General features: G+C 45.8%; 1 non-coding gene across 1 annotated transcript; it reads left to right on the forward strand.

Moving 5' to 3' along the window:
• The first annotated feature begins 2,874 nt into the window (after nt 1–2,874).
• Nucleotides 2,875–2,957, forward strand: trnal-uag (transfer RNA leucine (anticodon UAG)). The gene has a single exon. It is a non-coding gene; the product is annotated as a tRNA-Leu (tRNA).
• The last annotated feature ends 18,781 nt before the right edge of the window (nt 2,958–21,738 follow it).

Genomic DNA, 21,738 nt, shown 5'->3' on the forward strand with positions numbered 1-21,738 from the left:
CGCCCTGCTCCCTGCTCAGCCCCAAAGTGGGAATTCGGGATCATTTTTTTTTATTTCAAGATTTCAGTTGAAAAGTGGAGAACATGTCAGCGAGGGGTGAGAGAGGGCGGTCAGTGCAGCAATAAAACCAGGTGAAATGGAAAATGGAGTCCTCAATCCTAGTGAAAGCTTTTCAACAGCAAACATACTGGAGTGAGAGACAGGAAAGATCTAGTCTGGAAGTCTAGAGTCTCTGAATTTCAATGGAATTGGAGAGTTTGTGAGGAGAGAGAAACACAGAGAGAAAGCAGGAGCCGGGAGCTGACAGCAGCTTGTCTCCGCCCCGTCCTCTCTCTGCCTTTAAGTTGCTCTGTGCTGCCATCACCGGCTTCATTTCTGACCCAGTTCACATTGACAGAGAGAATTTGTGCAGAGTCCCGGACATGACCGATCGTGCAGCCGCCCAAACGGCTCCTCCAGCCGCCGCCGCCGCCCAAGTCAAGACCCCCAAGAAGAAGGCGGTGGCTCACCGGAACAAGCCAGCCGGTCTCCCGTTGGGCGAACAGATCCTCAAGATTGTGCCGGCTTCCAGCGATCGCAAGGGGATGTCCCTGGCCGCTATAAAGAAGGCTCTGGGTAGCAGCGGTGTCGATGTGGAGAAGCTCAGGACCCAGATCAAGCAAAGTATCAAGAGGAATGTGAACAAAGGTTCCCTGGTGCAGAGCAAGGGACAGGGAGCCTCCGGCTCCTTCAAAATCAGCAAGAAGGAAAATCCAGGGAAAAGTGGGAAAGAAGGTGAAGAAACCAGCAGACAAGAAATCTTTAGTGAAGAAACCAGCAGACAAGAAATCTTTAGTGAAGAAACCAGCAACCAAGAAATCTTTAGCGAAGAAACCAGCAGACAAGAAATCTTTAGTGAAGAAACCAGCAGATAAGAAATCTTTCGTGAAGACACCAGTAGACAAGAAATCTTTAGTGAAGAAATCAGCAGCCAAGAAATCTTTAGTGAAGAAACCAGCAGCTAAGAAATCTTTCGTGAAGACACCAGTAGACAAGAAATCTTTAGTGAAGAAATCAGCAGCCAAGAAATCTTTAGTGAAGAAACCAGCAGACAAGAAATCCTTCGTTAGAAACCAGCAGACAAGAAATCATTGGTGAAGAAACCAGCAGCCAAGAAAGTGACAACAAAGAAAGTAACAGCCAAGAAAACGAGCAGCAAGGCGGCGGCAACGCCAAATAAGGCGGTGAAGAAAGCAGTGCTTCAGAAAAAGTCTCCTGCGAAGAAGGTCAAAAAAGGCAAGAGTGCGGCGGGCGGAAAGGCGCTGAAGAAAGTGCAGACATGGAAGAGCAAGGTCAAGCCGAAAGCAGCGAAGGCTCAGAAAGCAGGGCCTGGAAAGAAGTGAAAGAGCGCGGGAAACTTGGAAACATCTGAACACAAAGGCTCTTCTCAGAGCCACCCACATCTCTCAGGAAAGAGCTGATCCCCTGATCAAATGATCCCTGTCCCGGCCCCGCCTGCAGATTCCACATGGAAATGATTTGGAGCAAATCCAGGATCCCTGTTGACTCCCCTCCACCCAGCCCTTTCCCCACTCTCTGTAATAAAACAGAAGGATGTCCGGCCCTCACTCTAACTGGAGATGTGTTCGGTGCAGTCTCAGTTCACAAATTCAGGGGGAGAGTCCTGTAAGGTAGCTCGGTCACTCTGACTGAAACCGCCAGTTCCCCGGGGCTGCAGCCACTGACACTGCGGGGAGAGAATCCCCGACTCTACCCCGCCGCCGGGGGAACAAACAACGTTGTGTCCGGAGAATAGGGAGGGCCGGGGAGAAGGCACATATGAAAGCGCTGCAGTGGACTCAGCTCCTGTGTGTGCACAACTCTCACTGATTCCGTCCTCTGGGAACAGTGCGGTCTAAACAGATCAGGTTAGGAGAGAAACACACAGCCCGAGAATGGTCTCTTTCTTCCTGCATTTACTCTGTTCCGGGAGCAGATTCTCATTGAGAAGCGGCGCTCAGATCACCGGAGAGAAAAAAAAAAACACAATTCAAACTGTCCAAATAAAAAACAGAGAATTAACCCGGACACTTCCATTATTAAATTAATTCATCAGCTCCGAACCAGTTCCCGTTAATGTACCGGGATAATCTCGGGATTTATCAAATCGAAGGCAGCGGGATTTATTAAATTGTTGATTCTGACACCCTGTAGTTCACTTCTTCACTTAACTGGAGGGGGAGATGTGTGAGCAGAGAAACAGAGCGAAATCCAGAGAGGGAACTGAAAACACACCTGGACAGATGTGAAACAGGTCAATCCACTGTTTCAATAACTCCATCACTGATTCCCTCCTGACAGTAACCAGTCCTTTCACAGAGACTGTGGGTGGCTCTGAAAAGAGCCTTTGGTTTATTAGATGTCATTTTGGCCGCTTTACTTTTTCTGGGAGCTCGAGTGCTGGTTTTCTTGGGCAGCAGCACGGCCTGGATATGAGGCAGCACCCCGCCCTGAGCGATAGTCACCCCTCCCAGCAGCTTGTTGAGCTCCTCGTCGTTGCGGACGGCCAGCTGCAGGTGTCTGGGGATGATGCGGGTCTTCTTGTTGTCCCGGGCCGCGTTACCGGCCAGCTCGAGGATTTCAGCGGTCAGATACTCGAGCACAGCAGCCAGATAGACCGGGGCTCCAGCACCCACACGCTCAGCATAGTTACCCTTTCTCAGGAGCCTGTGAACACGGCCCACCGGGAACTGCAGTCCAGCCCGGGAGGAGCGAGACTAGGCCTTGGCCCGAGCTTTCCCGCTGGTCTTTCCTCTTCCAGACATTTCCACAATCTCACAAATACTTTCACAAAGAATGAATAATTTCCTTAGCATAAATGATAATCAGTAGGCGGTCAGGATGGCCGAGCGGTCTAAGGCGCTGCGTTTAGGTCGCAGTCTCCATTGGAGGCGTGGGTTCAAATCCCACTTCTGACACATTGAGTTTTAACTGCACTGGAGGCGTTTGGGAGCAGCGGTGAAAAGCAAAGAGAGAACAGGCAAGAACATGGACAAGCAAAATAACAATGGACCCAAAGATGTTGCATCAAAACATGAGAGTAAGAGGCAACTGAGCAAACAGCAGGGCACATAAAATATCAAAAATGTAACCTTTGTATCGGGATGGAAGATGTTGCCAATATCCTTAATGAATACATTAGTGTCTTCTCAAATGAGGGGGTGATGCAGATATTGTTATGAAGGAGGAGGAGTGTGAAGTATTGGACGTGATAAGTTAAGGAGAGAGGAAGTCTTAATGGGATGAGCATCCTTGAATGTGGATAAATCACCAGGACCAGATGAAATGTACCCCAGGCTGTTGAATGAAGCCAGGGAAGAAATAGTGGAAGGTCTGACCATCATTTTCCAGAGGATTGGAGGTCTTGTAACGTTGCAATAAAAGCAAAATACCACGCAGATCAAGCATGGCTGAGCCTTTAGAGTAGAGAAACAGGGCTGAATTCCCTGAACCAGTGCTACAGCTTTCAGAATAGAAGGAGCCTATACAAACCTGATGGGTTCCACTTAAACAAAAGAGCTGGAGGTGTTGACAGTCAGAACAGATAAAATGTGGAGGAGTGTTTGAAGCAGATTCTGTGTGGTTACTGTCGTTGCACTATGGAGTTATTTCAAGGAGGTGATTCTGAATGTAATGGATCAACGTGGACCCACCCAAGGCAAAGGTCACTGAAAGTGGCAACGCAGGTGGATAAGGTAGTCAAGAAGGCATACGGCATGCTTGCCTTCATCGGTCGGGGTATAGAGTATAAAAATTGGCAAGTCATGTTGCAGCTGTACAGAACCTTAGTTAGGCCACACTTAGAATATTGCGTGCAATTCTGGTCGCCACACTACCAGAAGGACGTGGAGGCTTTGGAGAGGGTACAGAGGAGGTTTACCAGGATGTTGCCTGGTCTGGAGGGCATTTGCTATGAGGAGAGGTTGGAAAAACTCAGATTGTTTTCACTGGAACGACGGAGGTGGAGGGGCGACATGATAGAGGTTTACAAAGTTATGAGCGGCATGGACAGAGTGGATAGTCAGAAGCTTTTTCCCAGGGTGGAAGAGTCAGTTACTAGGGGACATAGGTTTAAGGTGCGAGGGGCAAAGTTTAGAGGGGATGTGCGAGGCAAGTTTTTTACACAGAGGATGGTGAGTGCCTGGAACTTGCTGCCAGGGGAGGTGGTGGAAGCAGATACGATAGCGACGTTTAAGAGACATCTTGACAAATACATGAATAGGAAGGGAATAGAGGGATATAGGCCACGGAAGTGCAGAAGGTGTTAGTTTAGGCAGGCATCAAGATCGGCGCAGGCTTGGAGGGCCGAATGGCCTGTTCCTGTGCTGTACTGTTCTTTGTTCTAAGCTTCCCTGTGGTCCAGCCTGGTTGAATGGAACTGAAGCAAACAAATCATCCAGAAGTGGAAAAGAAATATAAGGCCATGAAAGCACAGAATTCAGATGGATGCAATACCAGATGGTATGGCAAGAGTGTAAAACAGCAACAGACTGGTGAATAAAACTTTCCCATTGAATAAGACAAGAGAAGAGGAGGGTAATAATCGTGTCAGAGGTGAGTTGTGACACTATTCACATTCCACCTTGATCTGAATAGGACTGTTGAAGGGAGTGATTGAGAAGAATAGAGGAGAAATGAAAAGAAAGGAGAAATAAACAAAAGGTCTTTTGATTTTAGAATGCTTGTTTTTGGAAATGACAGATCTAAAGTGTGTGTGTCAGAAGATATAGAGCGAAGTTGGGTGTGACAAGATCACAGGAAAGTTGTGCCCTGAGACAAGGTGTGTGTTGACAGGAAAGCTGCTTTCTTTTGCACAAAATGTAATTTATTCATATAATTTGTGCAATTATATTGCAAAGCAGTTCAATTTTAATATTACATAAGGTACAATACAGATCAGTTTCCTTCAATAAAGTACATGAGGTATCTCACTATCCCTGCCTGCACAGGTTATATTTACAGTATTTACATTACACATCAAACATTCTCTGGTGCAAACAGCCCGAGCGGTTTTACACAGGTTCCAGCCTCTCGCTGTACTAGGGCCTTAGTCTGTCGCCTTTCTATTGAGACTCCATGGTGGCTTCCCCAAGCTTTAATGCCGTCCCACAGCACATAGTCTTGAATGTTGGAATGTGCCAGTCTGCAACACTCGGTCATGGACAGCTCTTTGCACTGGAATACCTGTCCCACGGCCGGGCTCGTTCTCAATAGAGATCATTTCAAATGAACATTTCCTAAATCCGTGCTTTCTCTCTCGCAATAAAGAGAACAGGATGTCTGGCAGATTCAGTGTGAGACGATAACACTGCCGGGTAAAGGCCGCTTTCCAACTCCAATCTTAACACAGGAGATTCCCCAAACAGCTGCAATAGGGTGTTTGTAAACTGTTGGAAGCGGATGTGTGTGGAAATGGTGATGTTACTGAGGAGGTTCCTTGTTATAGAATGGATTGTGTTTTGGTGGGAATATTACTGAGTGTTAATTGTAGCAGGATCATATTTAAAAGCTCTGGCTTTCTGGAAAGCCTTGACTATGAAGGTCGAGTCTGGAAGGGTTTGTGTGGAGAGCTGGGTTTCGGTTCTACTGTTAATAAAGGGTTTGAAATTGGCAGCCCGGAGGAAACTGGAGGTGGAGCTGAAAGATAAGGTGCCGTTCTCTGTCTGTCACTCTGGGTATCTCCTTCATTCTCGCTCTCTGTTTAATCTTCACTCTTGTCTCCTCCCCTCCCTGCTCTCACTCTGCCTTTCTCAGCCAGGTCCGGGCGGCCTGTAAAAAAAAGGAAGCTGACGGAATCAGTCTCTTTTATTGTGCACTGATTTGAGGCAAGAATTATCATGGTGGCTGTGGTGGGGAAGAGACGGTCGCCCACCTCCTCCTGGAATGTGTCTTTGCAAAGCAGGTGTGGAAAGGGATGCAGTGGTTTTTGTCGAGGTTCATCCCAAGCAGCTCGATAACACAGGAGTCTGTGCTCTATGGGCTGTTCCCAGGGACGCACACCGAGACAAACATCAACTGCTGCTGGAGGACTATCAATTCGTTGAAAGACGCCCTTTAGTCTGCCCGAAACTTGCTGGTCTTCCAGCGCAAAGAGTTGTCCACCACCGAATGTTGCAGACTGGCACATTCCAAGGACCAGGACAACGTGGGCAGGGACGCACTAAAGCTTGGGGCAGCCGCAGCAAAGGCTCAATGGGGAAAGACCATGGTGTAAGGTCCCCCCACCAAGCTGAGCGGAGGGGCTGGATCCATGGGAAACCCTTCGAACCGTATAGGGAAAATTTTGCGTGCTGTAAATGTAGAAATGTATATGGCATGACAATGAAATGGAAGAGTTGTGAGGCAACTCGTGATTGTATAGAAGGAAACTGATCACCTTTGCACTGTTTGTATTTTTTGACTTGATGCTGTTTTAAACTGTTTGGGAATGTAATTTTTACAGATTTTTATGAATAAAGTATATTTTGGAAATTTTAAAAAAAAGTCTGGCAGTATACCAGAGTATGGTCCTGGCCGGCAGCATATTAGAATCCATGAGGAAAGGCATCATCACCCTCATCTACAAGGGGGAGGGGGCAGAAATCAGAAATTGGCGGCTCATCTCACTGCTTAACATCGACTACAAGATTCTGTCAAAAGTCATCGCCAGTCGAGTCAAGTCTGCTCTGGAGTTGGTGATTGACCCTGATCAGACCTGTACTATACCAGACAGGAAGATCTCTGATAGCCTCACGCTACTCAGGGATACGATCACCTATGTACGGGACAGGAGGGTGGACACCTGCCTCATCAGCCTGGACCAGGAGAAGGCTTTTGACAGGATATCGCACACCTACATGATGGACGTACTTTCCAAAATGGGGTTTGGGGAGGGAATCTGCAATTGGATCAAACTGGTCTACACAAACATCAGTAGCGCAGTCTCAATCAATGGGTGGGAATCAGAAAGTTTCTCAATCCCATCTGGAGTCAGGCAGGGCTGTCCTCTCTCCCCTGTCTTGTTTGTTTGCTGTTTTGGACCCTTTTCTGAGTCTATTAGGAAGAATGCGAGTATCAGAAGGGTAACAATCCCAGGCAGTGGAGGCACTCAGGTTAAAACCTCCCTGTACATGAATGACGTCGCCGTTTTCTGCTTGAACCCGCTGCCTGTGCGCAGACTGATGAGCATCTGTGACCAGCTCGAACTGGCATCGGGAGCCAATGTTAAACACAGCAAGAGCGAGGCCATGTTCTGTGGGAACTCAGCTGACCGATCCTTTGTCCCCTTCACCATTAGGTCAGCCGACCTGAAGGTGCTGGGGTATGCTTCGGAAGGGCCGGGGCGTGCACCAAAACCTGGGAGGAACGAGTAGCCAGGGTGCAACATAAGCTGAACATGTGGGAGCAGCGATCTCTCTCCATTGTGTCAGGTTACTGTACATGGTGCAGGTCTGGCCCATACTGCACTCCTACATTGTGGTGATCACCTGAGCCATTTTCCGCTTCATCTGGGGATCCAAAATGGACCAGGTCCCGAGGGACACGATGTTCAAACCTCTGGAGAAAGGCGGGAAAAATGTCCCCAACATCGCCCTCATCCTGATGGCTACCTTTGTGTGTGGCTGTATCAAGCTGTGTGTAGACCTCCAGTACGCAAACTCCAAGTGTCACTCCGTGCTGAGGTTCTATCTGTCCCCGGTGTTGCGAAGGATGGGCCTGGTCATATTGCCGTGGAACGCTCCATCCAGTTGGACTGTGCTGTAACACCTATCCTTCATGGAAAAGTTTCTGTGGAAAAACACCTTTGACCACCAATCCATCAGGCACTGGTCTGCACGGAATGTTCTCAAGGCCCTACGGGAAAAGAAGATGGTGGATCCTGTCGGATGGTTCCCCGAGCAGACTTCCAAAGTCATTTGGCGGAATGCCCCATCACCAGAACTTTCAAACAAGCACCAAGATGTAGCTTGGCTGATGGTGAGAAGAGTCCTCCTCGTCAGATCCTTCCTGCATGCCCGAAGTCTCACCCCCTCTGCACAATGCCCTCGAGGTGGCTGTGGTGGGGAAGAGACGGTTGCCCACCTCTTTCTGGAATGTGTCTTTGCAAAGCAGGTGTGGAAAGAGATGCAATGGTTTTTGTCGAGGTTCATCCCAAGCAGCTCTGCAGCACAGGAGTCTGTGCTCTACGGGCTGTTCCCAGGGACGCACACCGAGATAAACATCAACTGCTGCTGGAAGACTATCAATTCGTTGAAAGATGCTCTTTGCTCTGCCCGAAACTTGCTGGTCTTCCAGCGCAAAGAGTTGTCCATCACCGAATGTTGCAGACTGGCACATTCCAAGGTCCAGGACTACGTGCTGAGGGACGCACTAAAGCTTGGGGCAGCTGCAGCAAAGGCTCAATGGGGAAAGACCACAGTGTAAGGTCCCCCCACCATAGTGAGCTGAGGGGCTGGATCCATGGGAAACCCCTCGAACTGTAGCCAGAAATTATTTGTTTGCTGTCAAATGTACATGGCATGAGAAATGAAATGGAAGGGTTGTGAGGCAACTCACTCCTGTATTGAAGGAAACTGATCTCCTTTCCACTCTTTGTATTGTTTGACTTGGTGCTTTTTGGAACTGTTTTGTAATGTATTTTTTTTTACAGATTTTTATGAATAAAGTATATTTTGGAAGTTAATAAAAGAAAGTCTGGCAGAGGTAAAGGAGGGAAAGGACTAGGCAAAGGCGGAGCAAAGCGGCACCGCAAAGTGCTTCCTGACAATATCCAGGGCATCACCAAACCAGCAATCCGCCGCCTGGCTCGCCGTGGCGGGGTCAAGCGGATCTCGGGTTTGATCTATGAGGAGACTCGCGGGGTGTTGAAGGTTTTCCTGGAGAATGTGATCAGGGATGCGGTCACCTACACTGAGCACGCCAAGCGCAAGACGGTCACTGCCATGGATGTGGTACACGCTCTGAAACGGCAGGGCCGCACAACTCGACCCTTTCCAGCAAACACACACTCTTCGAAGAGCCACCCACCATCTCACAGAGAGAGCAGTGAGCTGGAAACGGGAGATGGGATAGGCTAATATAAATGCAAAATACTGCGGATGCTGGAAATCTGAAACAAAAACAAGAAATGCTGGATTCACTCAGCAGGTCTGGCAGCATCTGTGGAAAGAGAAGCAGAGTTAACGTTTCGGGTCAGTGACCCTTCTTCGGAACTGACAAATATTAGAAAAGTCACAGATTATAAACAAGTGAGGTGGGGGTTGGGCAAGAGATAACAAAGGAGAAGGTGCAGATTGGACCAGGCCACATAGCTGACCAAAAGGTCACGGAGCAAAGGCAATCACTGAGGAAGGAGATGTGGCTGTGAAAACGAGTTTTGGTAGATACCTTATCAAACACCAGGAGGGAAATAGAAATCAATGAAGGTGAACAAGGTAAAAGAGACAAACGAAAATCCCGATGGGATAGGCTGTTCAGAACTGACTGGAATAAATCTGTGCTGTGTTCGGGTAGAAAACTGGAATCCCTGAAATTGACATTTCAGTTGCAGCAAGGATGTGCAGTGGATTTGATTTTCTAAACGGGCTGTGTAAACAGTGCCCGAGGCTCTGCAGTTAGTTATTTCCCCAGTCGACACATACCCTCAGTGAAAAGCCACATCACTCCTCCAGAATCACTCATTGTTTTCATAGAATTTCAAAATGATTTCGCTGCAATGAGGGAATCCGGGAGTTTTGCAGCAGCCGTTGAATCGGTCACTGGAACCAGACCCACTTGTGATGTTCTTTCCCCCGAGACGGTGTTTCCTGCACTGAAACTGACAGGGTTTGTGAAACTGATCAGTTTCAGCTCAATCATTCAGGGACCTGGAATTCCCACAGCTTGAGCCCGCGCTCACTTCTGATTGGTCACCCTCTTCCCATTCGCATTTCTTAACCAATCGCAGAGCCACGAATTGGGGAAAATGCAGCAAATCATTGGCTTAAATTGTCGAAATTGGCAGAACGTTTGAATTCGAAAAAGGCGCCAATTTCAGTGTCGGCAAAAAGCGAATTTCTGGAAAATCTATTTAAAGTTGTTCGTAAAATATTTTCCACCAACCTTTAAAAACCTTTCTTTGTTCCGCTATTATTGCCACAAATTCCTGGCGCTATTTTACGCACAGCTTTAACCTGTCATTTTTTCCCCCACTTCTTATCTGTAACCGGCGGCAGAAGACTCCATTCAGCAATCCTTAAGGGACCAATAACTCAAACTCGGTGTGGAAAGGAATAAATTAGACTATTGGTAATTCCCCTTCACACAGGGATCAGGGGGACAGTGAGAAGCCACTGAAATAGTTGCTCATAAACATTTTAAATAGTTCCTATTCTGTTCTGTTACTGACATGCTGGAATCAGACAGTAATCAGCCCTTTCAGCGACTGTGGGTGGCTCTGAAAAGAGTCTTTGGTTTATTAGATGACATTTTGTCTGCTTTACATTTTCTGGGAGCTTTGAGCGCTGGTTTTCTTTGGTAGCACCCCGCCCTGAGCGATGGTCACCCCTCCCAGCAGCTTGTTGAGCTCCTCCTCGTTGCGGACTGCCAGCTGCAGGTGTCTGGGGATGATGCGGGTCTTCTTGTTGTCCCGGGCCGCGTTACCGGCCAGCTCGAGGATTTCAGCGGTCAGATACTCGAGCACAGCAGCCAGATCGACCGGGGCTCCAGCACCCACATGCTCAGCATAGTTGCCCTTTCTCAGGAGCCTGTGAACACGGCCCACCGGGAACTGCAGTCCAGCCCGGGAGGAGCGAGACTTGGCCTTGGCCCGAGCTTTCCCGCCGGTCTTTCCTCCAGACATTTCCACAATCTCACAAATACTTTCACAAATGGATAATTTCAGCAGCATTTACTTTACTAAAAGACTGAGAACTCTCCTCAATGGTCGGTACTTAATTCCATTTGCCTATATTCTTCACCAATCAGGTCACTGACCAACACAAGAGGGCGGGATTTACCCGCCACGACATCAGAAGCAGAGTATTTGTCAATTTCAAAAAGCCCGCCAATTTCATTGTCGGAAAGGAGCAGATTAAAATAAATGTCATCCTTAGTCAAAGATTTAAAGTCCCATCTCTTGATTTTGTTTTATTCAACTTGTAAAATGTTATTTAAATTGTGACTCATTCGACAATCGCTTTCAAACTGTCCCGGGTGGGGACTGCATTGGCCTGAAGTGAAATACTCAGTTTAGTTTTCAATCAGAGCCCAGTGTCCTTCTCTGAAAAGAGGGAGCCGGATCAAGTCCTCAAACGGCCCTTAACTTGCTCTGTAATAATCCCATCCCAGGCTGTTACACTGCGGAGAGTTGCTGTTAATAAAATGATTAATCAGTGAAGGGATTAAGGTCTAATCCTTACCGCTGAAATCAGCTGTTAATGCGGTCATTCAGGGGCTGTGAAAAACCAGAATAAGAGCAGCTTTAAGCAAAAAAAGTGAAGGCGGGTGATCAGATTATGGGTTCGTGTTCGGTTAATAACGGGAGATACAAACACAGCAGTGGGATCGTTATTATATAATACATCGTCTTAAAGTGATTTCATAAAGATGTCGGATGTAGCTTTTTCAGAGAGATTGTGGGTGGCTCTTAAAAGAGCCGTTGTGTTTGGGATGTTTTTCAGTCCATTGTGCAGTTCTACATGGAGCTGGTGTACTTGGTCACCGCCTTTGTCCCTTCCGACACGGCGTGCTTGGCCAGCTCCCCGGGCAGCAGCAGGCGCACGGCGGTCTGGATCACCCGGAGCTGATGGTTGTTGTAATGGGCCAGGCGGGAAGCCTCACCCGCGATGAGCTCGAAAACATCGTTCACAAACGAGTTCATGATGCTCATGGCCTTGGAGGAGATGCCGGTGTCGGGATGAACCTGCTTCATCACTTTGTAGATGTAGATGGAGTAACTCTCCTTCCTCCGCTTCTTGCCGCCCTTTGTTGACGGTTTATTTAAGGTTTTCTTGGCGCCTTTCTTAGGAGCTGCTTTCTTCTCTTTTTTTTATTTCCAAAATATACTTTATTCATAAAAATCTGTTAAAAATACATTGCCAAACAGTTTCAAACAGCACCAAAAAATACAAACATTGCAAGGGAGATCAGTTTCCTTCAACACAATCATGAGTTGCTTCACAACCCTTCCATTTCACATTTGTCATGCCAATTACATTTTTACATTTACAGCAAATGAAAATTTTCCCGATACAGTTCGAGGGGTTTCCCAGGGGTCCAGCCCCTCAGTTCAGCTTGGTGGGGGGACCTTACCATTTTCAGTTTCAGATACAGAAATAAACCAAATCCCTTCCAAGTGCGGATTAAATAGACAATCCCACAGCTCTATGCTAATGAGGGATGGGAGAAAGTAAAGATTGTGATTGGGTGATTGGCAGTGATGTCACAATAGTTTTATATCTGCAACCAATCACAAACTCTCTCACTGCATTCAGGAATTACATTTCCCAAAGACTCTCTCCAGCCCCAGTTTCTATTGAAAAATCCACCGGGAAATGACGGCTGGCTGCGAGGGTCTCTTCTTCTCAGCAGCTTCTCACATTCCGGCCTCTAAGTTGAGCGGAAATATTTATTCAGGCAGTTTCAACAGCTCAGAGCCGACACTGGGTTAGAAACCAGAAATAGGAATACGGGTCACAAACAAGGAGTTTATGCGGAACCTTTATAAATCTCACTGGTTATCGGCCTCAGCTGGAGCATTGTGTCTAATTCTCGGTTCCACATTTTAGCAGGGATATCAAGGCCTGAGAGAGAGTGCAGAGGAGATTGACTAGAATGGCACTAGAGATGCGTGAAAGGATAGCAAAGCTACCTCGACTACACTTCTTCACACCCTACCTCCTGTAAGGACTCCATTCCATTCTCCCAGTTTCTCCGTCTCCGACGCATCTGCTCTGATGATGCTACCTTCCATGACGGTGCTTCTGATATGACCTCCTTTTTCCACAACCGAGGATTTCCCCCCACTGTGGTTGACAGGGCCCTCAACCGTGTCCGACCCATTCCCCGCACCTCTACCCTCACCCCTTCCCCTCCCTCCCAGAACCGTGACAGGGTTCCCCTTGTCCTCACTTTTCATCCCACCAGCCTCCATATCCAAAGGATCATCCTCCGCCATTTTCGCCACCTCCAGCGTGATGCCACTACCAGTCGCATCTTCCCCTCCCTTCCCCTGTCAGCATTCCGAAGGGATCGTTCCCTCCGCGACACCCTGGTCCACTCCTCCATTACCCCCACCACCTCGTCCCCGTCCCAGGGCACCTTCCCCTGCAATCGCAGGAGGTGTAATACCTGCCCATTTACCTCCCCTCTCCTCACTATCCCAGGCCCCAAACACTCCTTTCAGGTGAAGCAGCGATTTACTTGTACTTCTTTCAATGTAGTATACTGTATTCGCTGCTCACAGTGTGGTCTCCTCTACATTGGGGAGACCAAGCGCAGACTGGGTGACCGCTTTGCGGAACATCTCCGCTCAGTCCGCAAGCAGGACTCTGAGCTTCCGGTTGCTTGCCATTTCAACACTCCCCCCTGCCCTCATGCTCACATCTCTGTCCTGGGATTGCTGCAGTGTTCCAGTGAACATCAACGCAAGCTCGAGGAACAGCATCTCATCTACCGATTAGGCACACTACAGCCTGCCGGACTGAACATTGAGTTCAATAATTTCAGAGCATGACAGCCCCCCATTTTACTTTCATTTTTAGTTATTTTTTCTTCCTTTTTTATACATTCTTTTTTACATTTTTTACTATCTTTTTTTGCATTTATTTCATTTCATCTTAGTTTGTTCAGTTTGCTTACCCACTGCTTTTTTCAGGTTTTTTTTCAGGTTTGCACTTGCTGCTGTTCAATATTCAGTGTATTCACACCTAATCTGTACTAATGCTTTGTCTTTCAACACACCATCAACATATTGTTTGCCTTTGCTCCGTGACCTTTTGGTCAGCTTTGTGGCCTGGTCCAATCTGCACCTTCTCCTTTGTTATCTCTTACCCCACCCCCACCCCCACCTCACTTGCTTATAATCTGTGACTTTTCTAATATTTGTCAGTTCCGAAGAAGGGTCACTGACCCGAAACGTTAACTCTGCTTCTCTTTCCACAGATGCTGCCAGACCTGCTGAGTGATTCCAGCTTTTCTTGTTTTTGTAGCAAATCTAGGGTCGTTCTTCTTGGTGCAGAGATGTTAATGTAATATTTAATAGTTGTGTTCTACATTCTAATGGGTTGAAGAGGAACTGTTCCCACTGGCAGAAGGGTCTGTAACCAATGGACACAGAATTGTTAAAAGAATCAGGGGAAGATGAGGTGCTATTTTAACACGCGTTCTGATGATCAGAAATGTACTGCTTGAAAAGGGAGGTGAAAACAGATTCAATAATAACTTTCCTGAGGGAATTGGATCATTATTTGATGGGGAAATTACAGGGCAATGTGAAAATGACAGGGAGGTGGGACTGATTGGATAGATCGTTCAAAGAGCAGCACAATTGTTCAAATGAACTCTTTCTGTGTTGTAAAATTGTGATTATTGCTGTTCAGAAACATCCTGACACATCATGTCGCCTTTCAGTTCACCAGTTTTAAACACCTGGAACTGAGCTGAGTATTTTATTGGCTGTGATTATAGCATCAGAGACCAAAAGACAGCGGCCCAGTCCCAAAATCCACAGAAAGACTCAATGTATTGCTCCATGTGAGCGATGCTGTTAGAGCAATGAGCATAGCTGCCTTCCAAACAGCTGGAATAAAAACAGAAAATGCTGGAAATACTCAGCAGGTCAGGCAGCATCTGTGGAGAGAGAACAGAGTTAATGTTTCAGGTCAATGACCTTCCAAGCAGCTGTGCCCGGGTTTGATTCCCAGCCATTACAGTTTGGCATTCCTTAAATTCCTCAGATGAGAAACTGAAAGATAGGAACTGAGTTGGGTGCTGTCTCGAAGGAATTTTGTTTCCCAAAGCAAGAAGTGTATAATTTGAATAAACATATTTCCAACGCTGATTTCCTTCAAATTAAAGTTCAATTGAACTCTGATTTTACTCCTTTTTATTGATAATTATTATTTGACCTGAATCATACAGTGGACTCAGAATAGAATTACTCAGATTCATTTTCCCACAGCTATTCCCGTTCCTTATAAGAAACAATTCCTGGATTCTGGAAGCTGTGAATTGGAGGGTAACAAACATATCCACACTATTCAAGAAAGGAACGAGAGAGAAAGCAAAGAACTAGAGGCCAGTTTGCCTGACATCAGCAATGGGGAATATGCTATAATCTATTATTACAGACATGGTAAATGGTGATGTGGAATATCAGAATATGGTTGGGCAGAGTCAACATGGATTTATTAAAAGGAAATTGTCAATGACAAACTTATTAGAATTTGTTGATGTTGTAACTGCCAGGGTAGATAAGGGGAACCAGTGGATGTAGTCTGTTTGGATTTTCAAAAAGCATTCAATAAGTTATCAAACAAGTGGTTATTACACCAATGTAGGTCCCATGCAATTTGGGGATAATATATTAGTATAGATTGAGTAGTAGTTAACAGACAAAAAACAGAGAGTAGGAATAACCGAGTCATTTTCGGCAGGAAAGCTGTCAGTAGTTGGATACTGCAAGGATTGGTGCTCGGGACTCAGTTATTTCCATTCTGTATCAATGACTTAGATGAGGTGACCGAATGTCATGTTATCCATGTTTGCCGATGATATAAAGTGAGGTGGCAAAGTAAACTGTGAGGAGGATGCAAAGGGGGAAAAAAGGGATTTAGACAGACTAAGTATGTGGGCAAGAATGTGAGAGATGGAATATAATGGGGAGAAGTGTACAATTACACACTTTGGCAGTCCGGCGCAGTGGTTAGCACCGCAGCCTCACAGCTCCAAGGACCCGGGTTCGATTCCGGGTACTGCCTGTGTGGAGTTTGCAAGTTCTCCCTGTGTCTGCGTGGGTTTTCTCCGGGTGCTCCAGTTTCCTCCCACAAGCCAAAAGACTTGCAGGTTGATTGGTAAATTGGCCATTATAAATTGTCACCAGTACAGGTAGGTGGTAGGGAAATATAGGGACAGGTGGGGATGTTTGGTAGGAATATGGGATTAGTGTAGGATTAGTATAAATGGGTGGTTGATGTTCGGCACAGATTCGGTGGGCCGAAGGACCTGTTTCAGTGCTGTATCTCTAATCTAAAACAGCAATACAGAACATTTTTGAAATTAGTGAGAGAATGGGAAATGTTTACATTCAGAGGGACCCGAGTGTCCTTGTCCAGGAATCACAGAAAGTTAACGTGCAGGTACTCAACCAATTAGGAAAGCAAATGATATTTTTGTCTTTATTACAAAGAGATTAGAGTATGAGTATTTATTGCAATTATACAGCGTGAGATCACACTTGGAGTGCTGTGCAGTTTTGGTCCCCTTATCTAAGGAAGGATATACTTTCCTTAGAGGGAGTACAGAGACGTGCCACTAGGCTGCTTCCTAGGATGAGGGGATTGTCCTATGAGAAGAGATTGAATAGATGAGGCCTCTATTCCCCAGAATTCAGAAGAGTGAGAGGTAATCTCACTGGCAGATAAAATGCTCAGTGGCTTGACATGGTAAATGCTGGGAGGATGTTTCCTCTAGCTGGGCAATCTAGAATGAAGGGTTACAGTCTCAGTATAAGGGGCTTGGTCATATTTGACTGAGAAGAGGAGATTTTCTTTTCAGTCAAAGGGTTATGAATCTTTGGAATTCTCTATCCCAGAGAGCTCTGGATGCTCAATCATTGTGTATATTCAAGAGAAATCGATAGGTTTTTGGATATTAAGGGAATCAAGGGGGCTGTGCCAGTGTGGTAAGATGGAGTTGAGGTAGGAGAACAGCTGTTATATTATTGAATGGTGGAACTATTTCGATGGGCAGAGTGGCCACTCCTGCTCTTATTTCTTATTTTGCAGACGACACTAAGATTGGTGGAGTAGCAGATAGTGAAGGGGACTGTCAGAGAATACAGCAGAATATAGATAGATTGGAGAGTTGGGCAGAGAAATGGCAGATGGAGTTCAATCAGGGCAAATGCGAGGTGATGCATTTTGGAAGATCCAATTCAAGAGTGAACTATACAGTAAATGGAAAAGTCCTGGGGAAAATTGATGTCCAGAGAGATTTGGGTGTTCAGGTCCACTGTTCCCTGAAGGTGGCAACGCAGGTAAATAGAGTGGTCAAGAAGGCATACGGCATGCTTTCCTTCATCGGACGGGGCATTGAGTACAAGAGTTGGCAGGTCATGTTACAGTTGTATAGGACTTTGGTTCGGCCACATTTGGAATACTGCGTACAGTTCTGGTCGCCACATTATCAAAAGGATGTGGATGCTTTGGAGAGGGTGCAGAGGAGGTTCACAAGGATGTTGCCTGGTATGGAGGGCGCTAGCTATGAAGAGAGGTTGAGCAGATTAGGATTATTTTCATTAGAAAGACGGAGGTTGAGGGGGGACCTGATTGAGGTGTACAAAATCATGAGAGGTATAGACAGGGTGGATAGCAAGAAGCTTTTTCCCAGAGTGGGGGTTTCAATTACTAGAGGACACGAGTTCAAAGTGAAAGGGGAAAAGTTTAGGGGGGATATGCGTGGAAAGTTCTTTACGCAGAGGGTGGTGGGCACCTGGAACGCATTGCCAGCGGAGGTGGTAGATGCGGGCACGATGGATTCTTTTAAGATGTATCTAGACAGATACATGAATGGGCAGGAAGAAAAGAGATACAGAACCTTAGAAAATAGGCGACATGTTTAGAGAGAGGATCTGGATCGGCGCAGGCTTGGAGGGCCGAAGGGCCTGTTCCTGTGCTGTAATTATCTTTGTTCTTTGTTCTTTGTTCTTTTATGTAAACTTTCATTCCCTCCCAGGGATTGTTTTATTCTTCAAAAAGAGAAATACTGCAGCCGCTAGAAATCTGAATAACAGAAGATTCTGGAAACACTCAGCAGTTCCAGCAGTATCTGTGGAGAGAGGAAGGGAGGAGCAATGTTTCAGGTCTATAGAAGGGTCACAGAACTGGACCATTAACCCGAGCTTCTCTTCTCCACAGTTGTTTCCGGACTGGCTGAGTGTTTTCAGTATTTTAGCTTTTTTTCTTTCTATATGTTATCTCTTTCCCTTTTGACTGTTTGCTGTGAAACTTTCAGCATTGTGCTCAGTTCTTTGTGTAGTTATGTTTTCTTTATTTGAAGTAATGCAAATAGTATCCTGAAAAATCAGACAGAAATACTGCTCAATGTAGTGCAATAGATAACAGGGCACATTGACAAATATCAGATCAATGTAGTAAACATTTTTATTAAGAATTGATTACTTTTATTTTCAGTATAAAAATGTGAAGCAATATGAGTTTATTACAAAGTTTATTACCTCACATTACCTGTTTATTAACCCTGACAGACTGTGCCAATTTCTGCTTCTATGTTGCAGTTCTCACTTTCAGCTAGCAAATGTCAGCAATCTGTGATCCAGTGCAGTTTACAGATCAGACAGTCAACACGACATGCAATAATTGTTCAGATTATGGAGGACAGGTGGGATTTAGAAATACTGGGAATGGAGATGAGTTGTTATTACACTGAGTTTGCCCAAAGATTAGAGACACCATTGTGGCAAATCAGTCTGTTGTCCTGTACATGAGAATGAGAATCATTCTTTATTTGTGGCTATCTGTCAGTCTCTATTACTGAGTGGGAGTGTGGGATTCATGCTGCATTGGTCAGTCTCTGGTACAAAGTGTCATATTCACTCTGAATGTATAAGGCTCTGGAACTGTTTGTGTGTGTGGAATTCATTCTGTATCTGTCAATCTCTGGTACTACATATGAATGTGGCATATATGTTATAGCTCTCAGTGTCACTGTATGTGTGTGTGGGTTTCATTTGATATCTGTCAGCCTCTGTTTCTGGACATGACTGTCAGATTCATACTGTGCCAAAATGTCCCTGTTGCTGTATGTGACTGTGTGATTCATTCTGTATCTGTCATTCCCTGGTACTATGTGTCAGTATAGACTCATTCTGTATCCCAGTCACATGCACTATATTTGAGAGTGCGATTAATTCTGTACCTTTAAGTCACTGGTATTATATGTAAGTGTTGGATTTCTGTTGGATCTCTCAGTTATTTTTTCTGTTGTGAATTTGGGATGGACATAACATCTGTCAGTCTCTGGTACTGCCTGTGAGTGTGTGTTTTGTTCAGTATCTGTCAGTCTCAGGTACTGTCCGCGTGTGTACTTTTTGTTCAATATTTTCAGTTTCTGGTACTGCCTGTGAGTGTAGGTTATGTTCAATGTCTGTCAGTCTCTGGCACTGCCTGTGAGTGTAGGTTATGTTCAGTATCTGTCAGTCTCTGGTACTGCCTGTGAGTGTGGGTTTTGTTCAGTATCTGTCAGTCTCTGGTACTTCCTGTGAGTGTGGGTTTTGTTCAGTATCTGTCAGTCTCTGGTACTGCCTGTGAGTGTAGGTTATGTTCAATGTCTGTCAGTCTCTGGCACTGCCTGTGAGTGTAGGTTATGTTCAGTATCTGTCAGTCTCTGGTACTGCCTGTGAGTGTGGGTTTTGTTCAGTATCTGTCAGTCTCTGGTACTTCCTGTGAGTGTGGGTTTTGTTCAGTATCTGTCAGTCTCCGGTACTGTCCGCGTGTGTACTTTTTGTTCAATATTTTCAGTTTCTGGTACTGCCTGTGAGTGTCGGTTATGTTCAATGCCTGTCAGTCTCTGGCACTGCCTGTGAGTGTAGGTTATGTTCAGTATCTGTCAGTCTCTGGTACTGCCTGTGAGTGTGGGTTTTGTTCAGTATCTGTCAGTCTCTGGTACTGCCTGTGAGTGTAGGTTATGTTCAGTATCTGTCAGTCTCTGGTACTGCCTGTGAGTGTGGGTTTTGTTCAGTATCTGTCAGTCTCTGGTACTTCCTGTGAGTGTGAGTTTTGTTCAGCATCTGTCAGTCTCTGGTACTGCCTGTGAGTGTGGGTTTTGTTCAGTATCTGTCAGTCTCTGGTACTGCCTGTGTGTGGGATGCATTCAGTAGCCATTAATCTCTGGGTTAGTTTGTCATTCTGGATTCACTCTACACAAAATTACATAGTATTTACAGCACAGAGACAGGCTTTTCTGCCCAAGTGCTGGTAGTTCCAATGAGGTTACTCCAACCCTACTTCATCTAATCCTATCAGCAAATCTCTCAAATTGTTTCTGCCTCATTTAATCATTTAGCTTGATGTTAAATGTAACAATGTTCAGCAGCTCAAGTGCTGTCAAAGCAGGATAAAGAAGATTCCCCTGAGTTATTTATTTAATTTATTACTGACTATTTCATATCGACAGCTTTGGACTCCACCACAAGTGGGAAACATCTCTACCTCTACCCTAACGAAACCCTTCATATTATGCAATGCTTCTATTAGGTGACCACTTAGAGAAAAGAGCCCAGGCTTGTTCAATAGTATGAACTCCTGTGGAACATATAGTTCGGTTTGCATTTATGGAATAAATACTGTATCTCAGTCTGAAACTGTATGTGATTTTAGATTGGCATATAATGTGTAGCTCAGGCTGCAATAAATAACTGAGACAATATCTTTCACTCTAACACTATAGTTTTGTGGAGTGCTATGTTATTTGTCATTCAGTCTGTTCTGATAGAATATATAATGTTACCTTTAAGTCTGAGGCAATGGGGGGGTCAGGTACAGGGTCCGGGGGTGCCCAATGGGGGCGGTTGGAGCTTTGAGGGTGGCCCTCCATGGGGAACAGGGTGCCTAATCAGGAGGAACCCCCCGAAGCCCGCAAGAAACACGCCTGGTTTTATCAGGCAGGGTTCTTGGTGCCTTTGCCACACTGCCTCCCTGCCCCCAACCCAACCGAGGATAAAATACCTGCAGCAGAGAGAGGAGGCCCATAAGTGGCTGTTAATTGGCCAATTAAGGGCCTTGATTGGCCTGGGGCAGACAGGCTGTTTCTCCCCACCCCCGTTCCCTGTAATATTGCAGTGGGTGTGGGAGGGGGTCAGAAAATTTCCATCAGATTGGAAGTTGGCAAATGTTACACTGCTTTTCAGGAAAGGAGGGAGAGAGAAAACTGTAAACTGCAGGCCAGTTAGCCTAATATCAGTCCTTGGGAAAATGCAGGAAGTCTGAACAATGCATTGAGAAAAGCATTCAAACAAGTCAACATGATTTTCCTGAAGGGAAATCTTGTTTGACAAATTTATGAGAGTTTTTTGAGGATGTAACTAGCAGGGTAAAGGGAAACTAGTCATATTCCTGGATTTCCAAAAGGCATTCAATAAGGTGCTACATAAAAGGTTAATAGAGAAGATAAGGGACTCATGGAATTGTGGGTAATATATTAGCATGGATAGAGGATTGGTTAATGGACAGGAAGCAAAGAGTGGGTATAAACAGATTGGCTGGCAGTGAATAATGGAGTGTTGCAAGGATAAGTGCTGGGGTCTCAGCTATTTACAATCTAAATTAATGACTTAGATGAAGAGACAGAGAGTAATGTATCTAAGTTTGCTGATGATACAAAGGTAGGTGGAAAGGGAAGCTGTGGGAGGACATAGAGAGGCTGCAAAGAGATATAGACAAGTTCAGTGAGTGGGCAAGAAGATGGTAGATGGAGTATAATGTAGGGAAGTGTGAAGTTCTT

Source organism: Heterodontus francisci, chromosome 35 (genome assembly GCF_036365525.1).
Source record: "Heterodontus francisci isolate sHetFra1 chromosome 35, sHetFra1.hap1, whole genome shotgun sequence".
Taxonomy (NCBI): domain Eukaryota; kingdom Metazoa; phylum Chordata; class Chondrichthyes; order Heterodontiformes; family Heterodontidae; genus Heterodontus; species Heterodontus francisci.